The sequence below is a fragment of the Odocoileus virginianus genome, chromosome 12 (genome assembly GCF_023699985.2).
Source record: "Odocoileus virginianus isolate 20LAN1187 ecotype Illinois chromosome 12, Ovbor_1.2, whole genome shotgun sequence".
NCBI classification, from domain to species: domain Eukaryota; kingdom Metazoa; phylum Chordata; class Mammalia; order Artiodactyla; family Cervidae; genus Odocoileus; species Odocoileus virginianus.
Window position 1 is genome coordinate 4,421,348 of NC_069685.1, and position 15,306 is coordinate 4,436,653.

Consider the following 15,306-nt stretch of genomic DNA (forward strand, 5'->3'; position numbering starts at 1 on the left):
TGAAGGCGGGAGGAGAAGGGGACGACAGAGGATGAGATGGTTGGATGGCATCACTGACTCAATGGACATGAGTTTGAGTAAACTCCGGGAGTTGGTGATGGACAAGGAAGCCTGGAGTGCTGCAGTTCATGGGGTCACCAAGAATTGGACATGACTGGGCAACTGAACTGAGCTGAACAGAGAGCAACTAAAGACCTAAACAGTGGAGACATACATTATCTCAATATTTGTCAATTTTATCCCCAAATGATTTATAGATTTAATGAAATCCCAATCAAGTGGCGAGAGAGAGTGAGGGAAAGACTTGGCAAGCTGATTCTAAAATTTACATGACAACCTGGAATGCCGAGCGCAATCCTGAAGGTCAGCACGGGAAGGTTTTCACCATCAGATGTGTGCTCAGTTGCTCAGCTATGTCCAGCCTGTTGTGATCTCATCTGTGGCCCACAAGGCTCCTCTGTCCAGGGGCTTTTCACTGGAAGATATCGAGATTTATTATTAAAGCTACAGTAACCAGGGCAGCATTATTTTGGCACAAAGACAGTCAAATAGATCCATGGAACAGAACTGGGATCCCAGGGACAGACCTACACATAAACAATTTCTTTATTTATGATGAGAGCACTCCGTCAATTCAGTGAGGGAAATGGTCCTTACAATAAATAGCCCTGGATTGATTGTATTTCTGTATAAGAAAAATAACGTTTGACTTGCTACTTAACAATTCAAAATATATTATAGATCTTAATGTGAAAAGTAAAGCAATGGAGTGTCCAGAGTAGAAAACAGAATGTTTTATGACCGTAGGGATAGTCTAAGATTTCTTAACTAGGGCACATGAGCCACTAACCATTAAAAATATAGTTGACCAGTTGAACTACACTGAAATTAGGAAGCTTGTCTTCACTAAAAGATGCCATTGAGAGAGTGAAGAGGAAAACTGCAGATGGATAGATGCTTGCAGTATACTTATCTGACAAAGCACTAGTGTCCAGAGTATGTGACGAGCTTCTATGAATAGAAAAGGATATCCAATTCATAAATGGGCAAAAGATTTCAGCAAGTATTTTGCAAGGCAGAATATCCAAATAGCCAATAAGCATATAAAGGCTACCTTGCGTCAGTACCACATTAGAAGATGCCAATTAAAATCACAATAAAATACTATTACACACCCACAGGAATGACTAAAATTAATAGACCAATAAGGCAAAGTGTTGACAAGGACATTGAGCAAGCAGTACACTCCTACTTCACCACTGAGATTGTAAATGACTACCACCATTCGGAAAAACTATTTGGCCATCTCTACTTCAGCTAATCTAAGCTTACTTAGGCTCCACAATTCCTCTACCATTGAGAGGCATGAGCTTGCCCAACAAAAGATATATATGAGAATTCCCACAGCAGTTAAATTCAAAGTGGTCAAAACCTGGAAATAACTCAAATGTCCATCAACAGTGGCATGGAGAGATTATGGAACATTTGTACCATAGAAAAGCACACAAAAGTTAAAAATAACTGCTGCCACACACAGCATGAAAGAATCTCATAGATGTGTGAGATAAACAAAGAAAAGCAAACTCTAAAGGGTGCCTGTCGGACACTTCCATTATTATGAATTTCACAAGCAGGCAAAACTAATCCACAGTGGTAGGAACCACTAATCTCATTTGGCAGCAGTTGGCATTAACAGGAGGCAGCATCAGGAAACATTAGAGAGCTTCTGGGATGCAGAAAATATCTCATATCTGGATCTAGGAGGTCACATACGTGCATATCTGTGTTATGCAAAAATTCTCCAGGTCACCCAATTGAAATCTGTCCTCCTCACTGTGTGAGTACACACACACACACACACACACACACACTTATATATACATACATATATACAATTCTTCAAGAAAAACCTCCTTAAGATAGGAATCTATTACACCTCAGTTGATAGCAAGGATAATTCTAGTCAAATCTAGATAAAGGGAAGGAAAATGGAAAACTTTTCTGGGAAAAATAATGGTGGATGCAGGAACTGCCAAAAGTTCATTTTTAACTTAGTTCATGAGAATTGTCTCTGGTAAACTTCTACAGAAGCCCCAGAATTTGCAGAGGACACTTGTAAACTATCCATGGATGGGTACAAAACAGTTCCATAGTGAAACTCCAGCTCAAGGAGGACGACTTAGTTTCAAAAGGGAAATGAGCCTCTGCAGAAAAACAGTTGTCGGGAAATAAAGGAAGGGGTCAAACTTCAACAGAGTTCTTGAATTGGGATGGGAATGGTTTGTGGTTGGAGGGGAGGAAGTCTTCCAGGATGCTCCATCCTTCCTAAGATCTGAACTCCCCAATCTCCACTGTTGGCGCCAAGGCTGAGGCTGGAGGCCCTGAACTTGGGCATTCCGAGGGAGTCAGGGGAAGTGTTCCTCCTCTTACAGTGACAGGTGCATTCAAGCCATTGAAAGAAAGGAGACATGTGGCAAGGCAATAAGAGTTGTGTTGAATTCTGTGAATCAGTGGGAGAAATGACTTGTTGCTCCCTGCAACTAGGATATCAGTCAGGATACCAAGACATGAACACAGAGTATGTTCTAGCATGGATGAAGTTCCCCAAGAGAGGGAAGAGAAAGAGGATCCGGTCTAGAGCCAAAACAGGGTTCTCTCCTGGCTACCCTTGGCTAAAGTCCCTCAAAATACTCCAGAGGAATGAGATTCGGAGTTATCATCATCACCATCACCATCATCAATAGCTTACTGTGCTAAATGTTTTACATACATGTCTCATTTAATCTGCATTAGTCCTACACATATGAAGTAGTACCATTATAATCTTGTTTTACATATGAGGAAACTGAGGCTTAGAGAGGTGAAGTCATTTGTTCCAGGTTAACACAGCTGGCTAACACCAGAACCACCTCCTGGTCAGACCTGCCTGGCCTGTCACCACACCCCACTAGCAGAAGTTGGTCCAACCTGGTGGAGGTGTGGACTCCGCTGAGGCTCTTGCCAGTTAGGACAGAGGCTCTGAGGCAGGAAGGTAACAGAGTTGGAAGGTAAAGGCAAGATCATGTCCAGGACTTGAGGTGCCTACAGTCCTGCCTCTGGAAGGTCACCTGGCCAGTTAGTGGTGGAGCTGTGCTAGGATTTCTCTATTGCTGTGTCCTGGACTTTTATCAAAGAATGAAAGTAAGTGGAGACTTGGCACCTAAGGATGGATTTCAAGCTGACTGCTTATGCAGTAAGTACGCAGAGAGCAGCCTGGCCAAAGGACATCCCGGGGGCTTGGGGAAGAAGCCATCCAGCACGGGAAGTGACCCTGTGGGTGGAGGAAACTTTCCAACAGATGCTGCCTCAAGTTAGCTGATTATACTTCAAACATTAAACAGTACTGATGAGAAGGTTTTGTGATAAAAGGAACAGATGGCATAGAATCAAATGCTGCAGTTCCAGAAAAAAAAACACAGTGTTATCTAAGAAAAAGGCTGGGGAAGGTGAAGGAGGACAAGACCATTTCCTCAAAGTAAATGGATCAACTGCACATTCTTAGCCTCCCCAACTCTCTGCCTTTAGCCTGGGAAACTACAGAGCCCCCTCCTCATTTCTCAGGAGTAAGCCCTCCACCAAATCCTCTCTCCAAATTCCAGATGTGCCATGTGGAACCCAGTGACGTGGGGAAAACCAAAATATGGATTTATGGTGGTTTCCAAGTTAAACAAAATGGTGTTTCTAAATGTTTACCAGTTGCCTGTTATGAAACAGTCAGCTCCCAAGTGAGTCCAAAGCAGAACTACCTTTGTCTTCCAAAGCATGAATGGAAAGCCAGATTCCAATACAAAAATAGTTTAATTTTTTAACATGTGTATCTTGGAGGAAAATGCATCCCTAACCTTATCTTAAAGTGAAGTAATGATTCTGACTGATATAATTTTTTAAAATTATGTACAGTTTATTAACTTCCAACACTATCAAACCTTCCCCATGTGAAGGGTCTCCCTGCAGAATTACAACAGTCTGGATTGGAAGTGAGTAGACCCTGAAAGGCGTCACATTCCTGCCTTCACCAGGCCCCTTCCTCCCTCCCCAGCTAAATCCCACCCTTTCCTCCTGGCCCAGCTCCATCCCTACCACCTTTGTGGGGCTTCCCCAGGACGGAAATTCAGTCATTGCCCCCGTGGTGAGGCTGCTGACCCAGCAATGAAAGATGGGAGAGAAAGTTGCACAGAGGGCCTCTGACGGATTTGGGAAAGAGTGCACTTCTCTGCATGAATGCTGTTACGATTTTTTTTTAAAGTTAACTGTGATCATATTAACTCCTCAGTTAATATGGTGAAGCTTTGATTGTAAACACAAAAGCAGACACAGGCTCTACAATCCCATCATATTTCTGCTCTAGATGGCTGTCAGATAATCCAAACCTTTCACAGCCCTCCGAGAGGGCTTCCCTGGTGGTACAGTGGTAAGAATCTGCCTGCTGATGGAGGGGACACATGTTTGACCCTGGTCGGGGAAGACTCCACATGTCTCAGAACATCTAAGCCCATGTGCCACAAGTACAGAGCCTAGACCCCTTCTCAGGGGTCTATGGCCGATCATTTGAAAAACAATGCCCTGGATCACATTTTTAAAATGCCACTGGGACTGAGGATTACTGTGAACCCAGTGGAGTTACAGTTGCCCGTTCGTGGACACAGACTGTGTGCAGGTGAAGCAGGAGCTGTGCAGGGCGTGGTCTGGGCATCCTGCCTGGAACCCTTCCCATCTGAGAGTCAGGTGTCTTCCTAGGGTGACATCTCCACCGCACAGGCACTTTCTCATGCCTCCCCCTTTCTTCAGACTGGAACAAACACTCCCATCTAGTTCCACACAAGGAAGTGAAAACCGGCCAAGGCCACATCCACGGTCATGTGGGCCTGATTAGAGCTAAGCTTGTCTCACCTTCAGGCTTAAGAGTCTTCCTTGTGGTCATAAACGCAACTTGATCTCCTCCAGGCATTTCATTTCTCAATGTTAGGCCTCTCAGAGGTGAAGTCAACCAAAGGAAAAAGCGCTTCTTCCTGAGTTAATGCTGGGTTTCCACCTTCAGGCTTAGCTCAGTGAGTATCCGCCGAGGAACATGGAAGGGGAGGCTGGCAGAGATGAGGGTTCATCCCCTCCACCCACCTAGTTGCTGGGTGATTCAGGAACCCACCATTGGCCAGTCTGCACACTTCATTGCTGGGGACGGGAGGCAATTGCTGTCCTGAGAAACGTGTCTGCTGGTTAACACAACGGAGGCTCAGCCAGACCCTGTGACCATGGCTACTGATTCCTTCAGTATCAACACAGACATCTTCACTCTTCTGTGTGCCTGCACGTACGCACACACACACAAGGGCACACATATGCACTCACAGCCTAAGTCACACTTCATAGGATACCCTCTTTATCAAGATCTCTTTTCAATGACCTGGATGACTGAGGTACTTGAATCATTACAGCAAACTAAATCATGTTCTGGCTGCCATTAAGGAAGTCTTCTGTCCTTTGTAATGTCATTAGGAAGACTTTCCGTAAAAGGTTTCAGGCCTTCATGAGACATGACTCCTTGGGACATCTTGCTCTCAACATAAGTGGCCTAACACACTGATGGTGCCCATGCAGGGGAGTCTGGGGTAACGATGGCAGAAAAGGAAGATGACAACTCAACAAGGAAACCAACTCCTTGGCGGGAAGGGAGCAGTGCCAGGCAGGTGCCTTCAGGTAATGTTCCAGGCCCAGGGATTTCCCTGGTAGTCCAGTGGCTAAGATTCCATGCTCCCAAGGCAGGGGGCCTGGGCTTGATCCCTGGTCAGGGAACTCAATTCCACATGCCACAGCTGAGTGTTTGCATGCCTTGGCTAAAGATACAACATGCCACAGTGAAGCATGAGGATCCTGCGTGCTGCAACTAAGACCCAGTGCAGCCAAACAAACACTTTAAAAAAAAAAAGAATGTCCCGGGCCCATTTTGGGGAGAAGGAAGGGAAAGAAAGAAGCAGATGCATTCCTGCTTTGGAAAATCAGGAAGGGGAATCTCTGGTTCAAGATAAAAAAGCGGCAGAACAGAAACCCTGCAGGGAGACGGTTGTAGAGGGCAGCGTGGCCGCCCTGCTGCCACGGCATAGGAAGCCTGCGGCATTGGCTCTAAGACTAGTTTAAACTCTGGTGATGGGCAGCCAAGAAAAAGACTCCAGCTGAGGGCCTGGGTATGGCAGTAGAGTTTCCGAGCTCAAAAGAAGATTTGTATTTCTACCCTTTATATGCCCCCAAACTGAGCAGAAATTAGGTGACCAAGTGGTCTACATGCTGGTAGACAGCCTCAGGCTCTATGGTTTTGATTTTTTAGATAGATTCTCAGTCTATGTTAAGAGCCTTGAAAGAGACTGTAGATTCAAGAACAACAGGCTGTGGAATAAGTGCTCACATAACAGTGTTTTTAATGTTTATTTTTCTCATCATAAAATGAATACACAAGAAATTGGGTAATAAGAAAAATTTTAAAGATAGCACCAGTTCCTTTGCTTCCGCACGTCCTGTTCCCTGACTGACCGTGCCGTGCCCTGCAGGTGGCCCAGGGTTTCCAGCGACCTCCGAGCTGATCTCACAGTCCCAGACTGAGGAGTCTGGTCAGGAGACACTTGTTTCTGCCATCAGAGCCAAGGCGGAGCCCTGCCCAGGCCTGCCTTCCCCACCGCACGCTGGGCCCCGGATTGTGGCCGAGGACCCTCCCTCCTCTTTCCTCACTCCCTGGAATTCTTCGTCTCTCCCTCATTCATCTTTTAAATCATGCTGCATTGAGTGAAAGGGATCTCTCATTCCCCAAACCCTCCGTGATGTGTCTGCAGAAGAGAGGTGGCCCGGGGCAGACTGGGAAACAGGTTGGAGCACAGGCGGTGGGGTCACAAAGATCAGAATTTAAACCGAACCTTGCTGTGTAAACTTGGGCAAATCCCTTAACCTCTCTGAACCTTTGTTTTCCTAACCGTTGACTCAGGGCAAATCATTGTGAGCTAAGGTGTGTTCAGAGCTTGGCATCTTGTCAGCACTTAATGAATGGGCTTCAAGAAATGGTAGTTAATGAAAGCAAAACAGAAATAACACATGGTTCCTTGGTATCCCTGAACCCTTCAGCTTTGAGCCTAGGTGGTGTTTCTCAGCTTCGGCGGTACGTTAGAATCATCTGGAAAGCTTTGAAAAATCCTGACAGCCAGACTTCACATTGGCCCCATTACATCAGAATCTCTGAGGGTGAGACCCAGGTATTGCCCAGGTGTTAAACACAGTGTTTGGCAAGGAGAGGAATCACGGGGAATGAAGCTAAGGATAAACGCATCCAGGGCGCCTTCCCAGTTTGCTGTGTTAAAGACCCTCAGGGAGAAACACCTTTACCGCCAGTGATTCCCTCAGACACCAAGGACAGAGGCGCGTCGGAAGCCCAGAGCCTCGATGCCCCTGTGCCAGGCCGCTGGAGGCCAACGAGAGCGTTTCCGCTGCAGAGGGGAGCGTTTCCGCTGCAGAGGGGAGCGTTTCCGCTGCAGAGGGGCCCCGGCCCTCCCTGGGGCGGGCAGCCTTTGCGCTGCTCCGGGATCCGCGGCAAGGGGAAGCGGCCGCTGCCTCCGCCCTCGTGGGCGGGCTCTGGTCCGCTCTGCTGCTGTCAGCTGCCTGACAGGGAGCACGGCGGCCCTGCCCCGCTCACCTCCGGATGCCTCACAGCGCTGATGCTGCTATTTTCAGAGCGTCACACTGCATGCATAAATAACCCGTGGGAGATCCTGAGTAGGTCCCAGTGCTGTTTACCTTTCCAGGGAGCTCAACAGGCCAATATCCGCTAGTCCCCGAGGGCTAATGGTACAGATGACACCCAGTAAGAAGAAAAAACAAAACAGCTTGCGCTCGGTCCAACAGGGAGCTCCGGACTGGGGGGATTTTCCAGAGGCCAACAGCAACCTGCCCTCTCCTGCTTTTCTGATGGTGGGGATTTTGCTCTGGCCCCGTGAATCCACAGGGAATTTAGGTTCTTGGACCCTGGGGACCTTCCTCAATTTCCTGTGGGGGGTGTGTGGGGGTGGAGGTGGGGTGAGTAAGAAGAGCAGAGAAAAAAAAACAAAAAAAAACCCTGGGCCTAGAAAGTATAAAGTTCTTTGGCCCTTAGAATGAATCAAAAAAGGAAGAGTGGGAAGAAAAAGGAGAAAAGAAGATGGAACAGAAAAGTTGAAATACAAAAAAAGGACACTGAAAAAAACTTTTTTTGTTGCTTTAGTCACTGAGTATTAGGACAAATGAGAAAATTGTTTTTCAATTAAAAATTATTTAATGAACATAGGTATCTTGACAACAACAACAAAAATACACTCAGCTCTAAAAAAACATGATAACTTCAGGTCAGATTATTAATCAGGTACAACCCCACTTTGGAAGAGTATGGCTGCCCACCCAGTTCAATTTAGCAGTTCCAAATTTAGGCATAACTGGAGGCACGGATGTGCACCAGACACACAGATAAGAATGTCTGGGGCCTTCCCTGGTGGTCTAATGGTTAAGAACCCGTCTTCCAATGCAGGGGATGCAGGTTTGATTCCTGGTTAGGGAACTAAGATCCCACATGCTGTGCGGCAACTAAGCCCATGTGCACGGCTAGAGAAGCCTGCCTGCCACAACTAAGACCATACACAGCCAAGTAAATATACTTTTAAGAACAGAATGTTTATAAAGACGCCATTCATTACAGCCACAACTCCAAAATGCCCCCAATGTCTATTAGCAGGACAATTGATGTTACAGCATGCAATGGACCAAACAGAAATGAAAGAATGAACCACAGCACAACCAACAAGGCTATTATAGAAAAAAACAGTCATGTCATTTTTACAGACACTCCCCCTCAAAAAGAAAAATACTTAGTGATAATCACTTGTGATAAAACTATATGAAAACTGCAAAATTCATGATAGTGGTTATTACCCCGGGGAGGAGGGACAAGGGGAGGGTTACAACTGAAATGTTCTATTTTTTAAACTGATACTACATTTCATTTATTGACCTTCTTTATATCATGCATATATTAAATACCCTCTTTTTATACATGATATAGTTTATGACAAAGACTCTAAGGGAGTGAAATGATGAAGTAGCAAGGATAACAATGAGTAGGACAACAAGGAGTGAATATGAGAAGGGAAATGATGAAGAGGAGAAAGCCATTCTGGTGAAAAGGCAGAAATCACACTTTGTCTGAGATGCAAAAACATACTGAGTAGTTAGAGCCGAATGCCATTGCCTCAGAAGATGGTGTTCCCCCCGTGTTTCATCCTCCACGATGCTCTTCCCTAGCTACATACTCTCCCTGGTGGATTTAAGTACACTCTTGGTTTGACAACCACTGATTTGCTAATGACAACCAAAATTTGACCTCTAAATAAGTCATTCTCATGGAGCCCTAAACTCCTGCTATAGAATGAATGTTTTTGTGCCCCCAAAATTCATATGTTGAAGCCTGATCTCCAATATGATGGTGTTTGGGGGTAGGATCTTTGGGAGGTGATTAGGTCATGAGGGTGGAGCCCTCATGAATGGGGTTAGTGCCCTCATAAAAGAGACCCCAGAAAGCTCCTTCACCCCTTCCACCATGTGAGGACATAGCAAGAAGACTATGAACTAGGGAGTGGGCCCTCACCAGACAGAAGCTACCAGATCCTTGATCTTGAACCTTCCTTCACAGCAACCCAAACAGACTGAGACAGTGCCTATAGCTAACTCCCTGTTGCATGTCTCTACTTGGCCGCCCACACACCCAAACTCGCAGGCCTGGGAGTGGACATCATCTTCTCCTCTACACTGTTTTCTTCTGTGATCGCCTCCTATCCTAAAGACACCACCCATCCCACGCTTAGAATCCTAGGAGGTACCCTCCTCTCTTTCTTCATCCTTTTGCTCCATATGATGTAAAACCCTGAACTTTTCCTACGCTCCTTTACATCTCTCAAGTATTTTCTGTATTTTTTCCATCCCCGCAGTCACTACCAGAACTCAAGCTACTCTGTATCTTTCTTAAATCTTTATACAGCTTCTCAACTTATCTTCCAGTCTTTAGGCTGAGTGTCTTCAACTTCTCCCTTCACTTGCCATTAGGATGATCTGGCTGTAACAGAAATCAGACAGTGTGACTCACCTACTTAAAACCCTGCTTATCATTTGCAGGATGAATTTCAAACTCTTTAACACCACATGCAAAGCCTGCCAAAATCTGACCCAATGGGCCTCTTCAACCTCATCTTTACTCCTTTTGACTCAAATTTTACACTCCCACCTCAGGGAACCACTTGCAGTTCACACCCCTCCCCCCGCCCAACACGCATCTCACACATCTTCTTTTCTTATACCACTTCCTCTGTCTCTAATGCCAGCCTTCCAAATAGTGACCCAGGTTACCAACTATTCTATTTTCTCTAAAGAGAAATCAGAAATCTTGGTTTTCATGAGAAAACATTTTACCCATTTTTACTTGAAATTTCCCAAATGTCTCAACACTTACGCATTTTTGCAAACCTTTTAGAGAGTCAAACCAAAAAAAAAAAAACCCACTCTGGATTCCAAATTTGGGCTGTGAGCACCATTTTGTAAATTTGGTCAATGTGTTTCAGACTATGTCATCCAGATTTGCTTTTTAATAATTCACCTAATCAACATGTATTCTTACTTCTCAAAGAATAAAGTTCAGGGCTCCATACAGATTTATCAGCAGATTGCTCAAAACAGCTGAGGTCAGATCTAAAAACGTTTTTAGAAGAAAATTGATATACTGTTAGAGCCTAATGATTTAATGTTTAGAAATACACTGAGTGTAGTGGTATATATTATCTGTGATAAAATGTTAATGAATGTTTTCAAACCATGAAAAGTTTAATTGTGCATGAAAGAAGAAATAAAACTTAGCTCAAGTATTTTTTACTTTCTGTTCATCCCGTGTTTTGGGAAAATCGAGTCGCATTTCTCTCTTGTTTCTGCATAATCCCTTGGAACAGCTCTCCCACTGCATCTACAGCATTGTTCTCTATTTATCTAAGTACTCATCTCCATCAGAAGACTATAAACTCTTGGCAGAGATAAATACTTGCAGCATACAGTTGTTAGGAAATTAAATGATGGAATATGGTAAAGGATCCATAGTAGTGTCTGACATACAGTAAGGCATGTACAGTTCTTAATTTAAAAATTATCTTTGATACCCTATTTTATGATAGCTAACTGTTCAATGAGTGAAAAGAATAAATGAGTGAAGTCAACTTGAGCTATTGGGTTGGCAGATAGCTCATTTGGTTTTTCCATAAGATGTCATGGAAAAACCAGGATAAGCTTTTTGGCCAACCCAATAAAAATCTAGTTGCTATGATACACATATACCTCCTGGTAATGGCCACAAATCATAGTGAAATCTTCTATTCATATATTTAGGGATTCCCAAACATGAGTCAAATCTTATTATAGCAAACCTGAGAACTAGGTAATTGTTGTTGTAAGTAGGCCACCAGCTGGGGTTTGGAAATGCTTTATTATAAGACTTTTTATTACTGTCGTTATCATACTTATAACTGCTATAATTGAGTTTTACTTAGGTCTCTCCTAAAGCATTAGTATACTCACAAAACCCATGAGGATTTAAAGAAAATACAGAGGATAATAATCTTGGATCCAAGTTTTTCCATCAAAAGAGCTACAATGCATGCAGCGATTTCTAAGATGCTTTGTGGGACTGGAACCTTTGGCTTCTGACAGGCGTGACACCAAGAAGACAATTTCTGCTGTAAAAAACCGTCTTTCTGGGAACTTGCCTGGTGATCCAGTGGTTAAGACACTGTGCTTCCACTGCAGGGGGCCCAGGTTTGATTCCTGGTTAGGGAGCTAAGATCTATGCATGCCAGTTGGTAAGGCCAAAAAATAGGTAAAACAAGCAGAGAGACAAAAACTGTCCTTCTAAACTATTTCCGACTCTGTAGCACCCTAGGCTACTCGTGCCTGCAGTGAGGTCTGAAGGAAGAGAGAGGAAAGGCATTTTCAAACATGATTTTGATCCTAGAAGTCCTTCTGCTTGACAAGTTAAATTAACTAAAAGAAATTAGGAAATTCAGAAAAGCGACATCAGGCACAACTGAACTTTCCCCTGTATGGAATCCCAGGACATTTTCCGTAAAACTCTAGAACAGCCTGGAATGACAAGTCCCTATGTTAACTAACAATGGCTGAACGTCTAGCCAGCTAAAGTGATTCATTAAATTAACAACTGTCTGAGCACTAATTCTGCAAGACTTAAGGTTCTGACAGGAGGGATGGCAGGTAGTGACTGAGGCGCAGCCCGACCTAGGGAGAAGTCAGCCTCTCACCATACGCGGCACGTCCCTCGGGGACAAACTGGAGGGTGCAAAGCAGTACTGATTTTCTGTGTGTGAATGTGTGTGTTCAGTTGTGTCTGACTCTTCATGATGCCACGGACTGTAGCCTGCTGGGCTCCTATAGTTGTGAGCAAAAACCTATCAGAACCGTCCCAAGTGTTTCACAGCTAATCTCTTCTCAGACTTTCCCAGAATACTTATGAATAAGATGCAAACCCTTTCCTAAAAAAACAGAACCAAACAAAAAACCACACCTAACCATCTCTTACTGAGATGTCTCCCCAGATTTGAGTTGGGGAAACAGATTTGAAAGCTTGCCATGATTTCCCCTATTCAGATGAGTCTGATCTTGTTTTTAATCCTTGCTTAGTTATTTGCTGTAATAATAACTTGTGGCAGTGAGTTCTCCTGGGTTACCATTCACTGGGAAAGGAAAAGGATTCTTTGTTTCATTGGTTTAGATCCATGGGGGAACCGTTGTGCTGCTGTTAGCCGTTAAGGGAAAAGCCAAGTGTAAGCTGCTCAGCAGCTGATAAAAGGGGCCTTTCATTGCTCTCCTGGGGATCTGGGTAGGGGAGAGGGTCATGAGCCCCAGCACATGCTCCTCATTCTGATCCCCTGTGTAATTAACTTCAATCACTCAACATCTTCAACTATAAAAAGAGAGGGGAAAGTCTTTTTTAAAGTGCTTATGTGCATGCATGTGTGCTAAGTCAGTTCAGTTGTGTCTTACTTTTTGCGGGCCTGTGGACTGTAGCCTGCCAGGTTCCTCTGTCCATGGGATTCTCCATGCAAGAATCCCACTTCCATGGAGTGGGTTGCCATTTATTTTCTCCTTCACGGGTTCTTCCTGACCCAGGAATTGAGCCCATGTGTCTTCTATCTCCTGCATTAGCAGGTGGGTTCCTTACCACTAGCACCACCTGGGAACTCTAAAAAGTGCTTGAAACGTCACCTATTAGGCTGGTGTACTGCCGAAAACCCTTTCTCTTTGAAGACACATGATAATATCATGGCAGACAGATAGATGGGGTCTGCACTGGGGAAGTGCCAGAGGTAAGGACCCTGTGTTCTACAACATATGTGTTTTCTATCTGACTTCTCCAGAGGAATATTTCTCCTACCTCTAATCACTTCATTTGCCCAGTCTCTGGGCCGTCTTTTAAGCTAAAAGGTTTCAGTAGTCCATCATCAAATTGATGTATTTATTGGGTACTTGTATCAGGTCTCAGAATAAGAACTCTAGGGTGATGGTTCTCAAAGTGTCCTGCAGGAACCACTGGTGGTCCTACACAGCTTTCAGGTCTCCAGAAAGCCAAAATTCAAACACGGATTCCTTCCAAGTGCAATGTGGATAAATGGATTTGGAAGCAACAGAGAATGAAAATTCATTGACATAGTCTCAGATTCTGTATCACAGCTAATTAAAAATATTGTCATTTGTCAACTTTTTGTGTAGTATTGATATCAAAAAAGAGTATCTACAATTACTTGAAAAGGCTACTAAAATATTCTTGTCTTTGGTAACTTAATATCAAAGTGGGACTGACTTGTCTTCATATACTTCAACTAAAACAACATGTTGGAGGTAATAGATTGCAGAAGCATATATGAGAAGCCACCTGTCTTCAATTAAGCCAAAAACTACAGAGATCTGAAAAATGCAAAACTTTGCCACTTTTTTATTTTCCTTTGTTTTGAAAAAAATAATTATTTCTCAAAATGTGCTTTTTGTATTAATATGTATTGGTATGACATTATTTTCAATGAATTAATATTTTTAAATGTCTTTTTTTATTCTTAATATAAATATCAATAGATATAACCAACCTAAGCAAGCTATTTGTCATCTTCATAATTTTAAATTAAGCTTTTTATTTAAGATTCATATACAGTTGTAAGAAGTAATACAGAATGCTATCAGGTACATTTTACTCAGTATCCTGCAAAACTGTTGCAACCAGGATGTTGATGTTGATATAGTTAAGATACAGAACATTTCCATCACCGATACTTTCCTCCCACTTCCACCCCTTCCTTAACAACTGGCAACCACTTGTCTCTTCCCCATTTCTACAATTTTATCACTGCAAGAATGTTATAAAAATGGAATCATATATAACCTTTTAAAATTGCATTTTTTTTCACTCAGTATATTCTCTGGAGATTAATTCAGGTTTTTACATGTATTAATAGCTCATTCTTTTTTTTTTCTTTGCTATACCATAGTCTGTTTAGCCATTCATTCACTCACTGGAGGACATCTGCGTTGCTTTCAGTTTGTGTCTACTGCAAATAAATCTGCCATACACATTGTTGTACAGGTTTCTGTGTAAACTTAAGTTTTGTTTCTCTAGGATAAATGTCCAGGAGTATAATTGCTGGGTCATATGGTAGTCATATGTTTTGTTTCTATAGAAACAGCCAAATTGTTTTCCAGAGAGGCAGTATCATTTTACATTCCCACTAGCCATGTAAGAGTGATCCAGTTTCTCTGATTTGTCTCCCCATCAACATTTGTTGTCATTGTATCTTTTTATTTAGGCATTCTGATATGTTTGTGGCGATGCGTCATTGTGGTTTAGGTTTGCATTTCCCTAGTGGTTAATGATGTTGAACATTTTTTGATGCACCTGTTTGCTATCTTTATGTCTTTTTTTGGTGAAATGTCTCTTCATATTTTTTGTCCCTGTGCAATTAGATTGTCTGCTCTTTTACTGTTGAGTTTGGAGAGTTCTTTTTTATATTCTAAATAATAGTCCTTTGTTGGATATGTGGTTTGCAAATATTTTCTCCCATTCTGATCTTTTTATCCTCTTAATGCAGTCTTTCTTAGAGCAATCTATATGCCATTTATTTCCTTTTGTTTCCTTGTCAGACTAGCTAGAATGTCCAGCACTATGCTTAA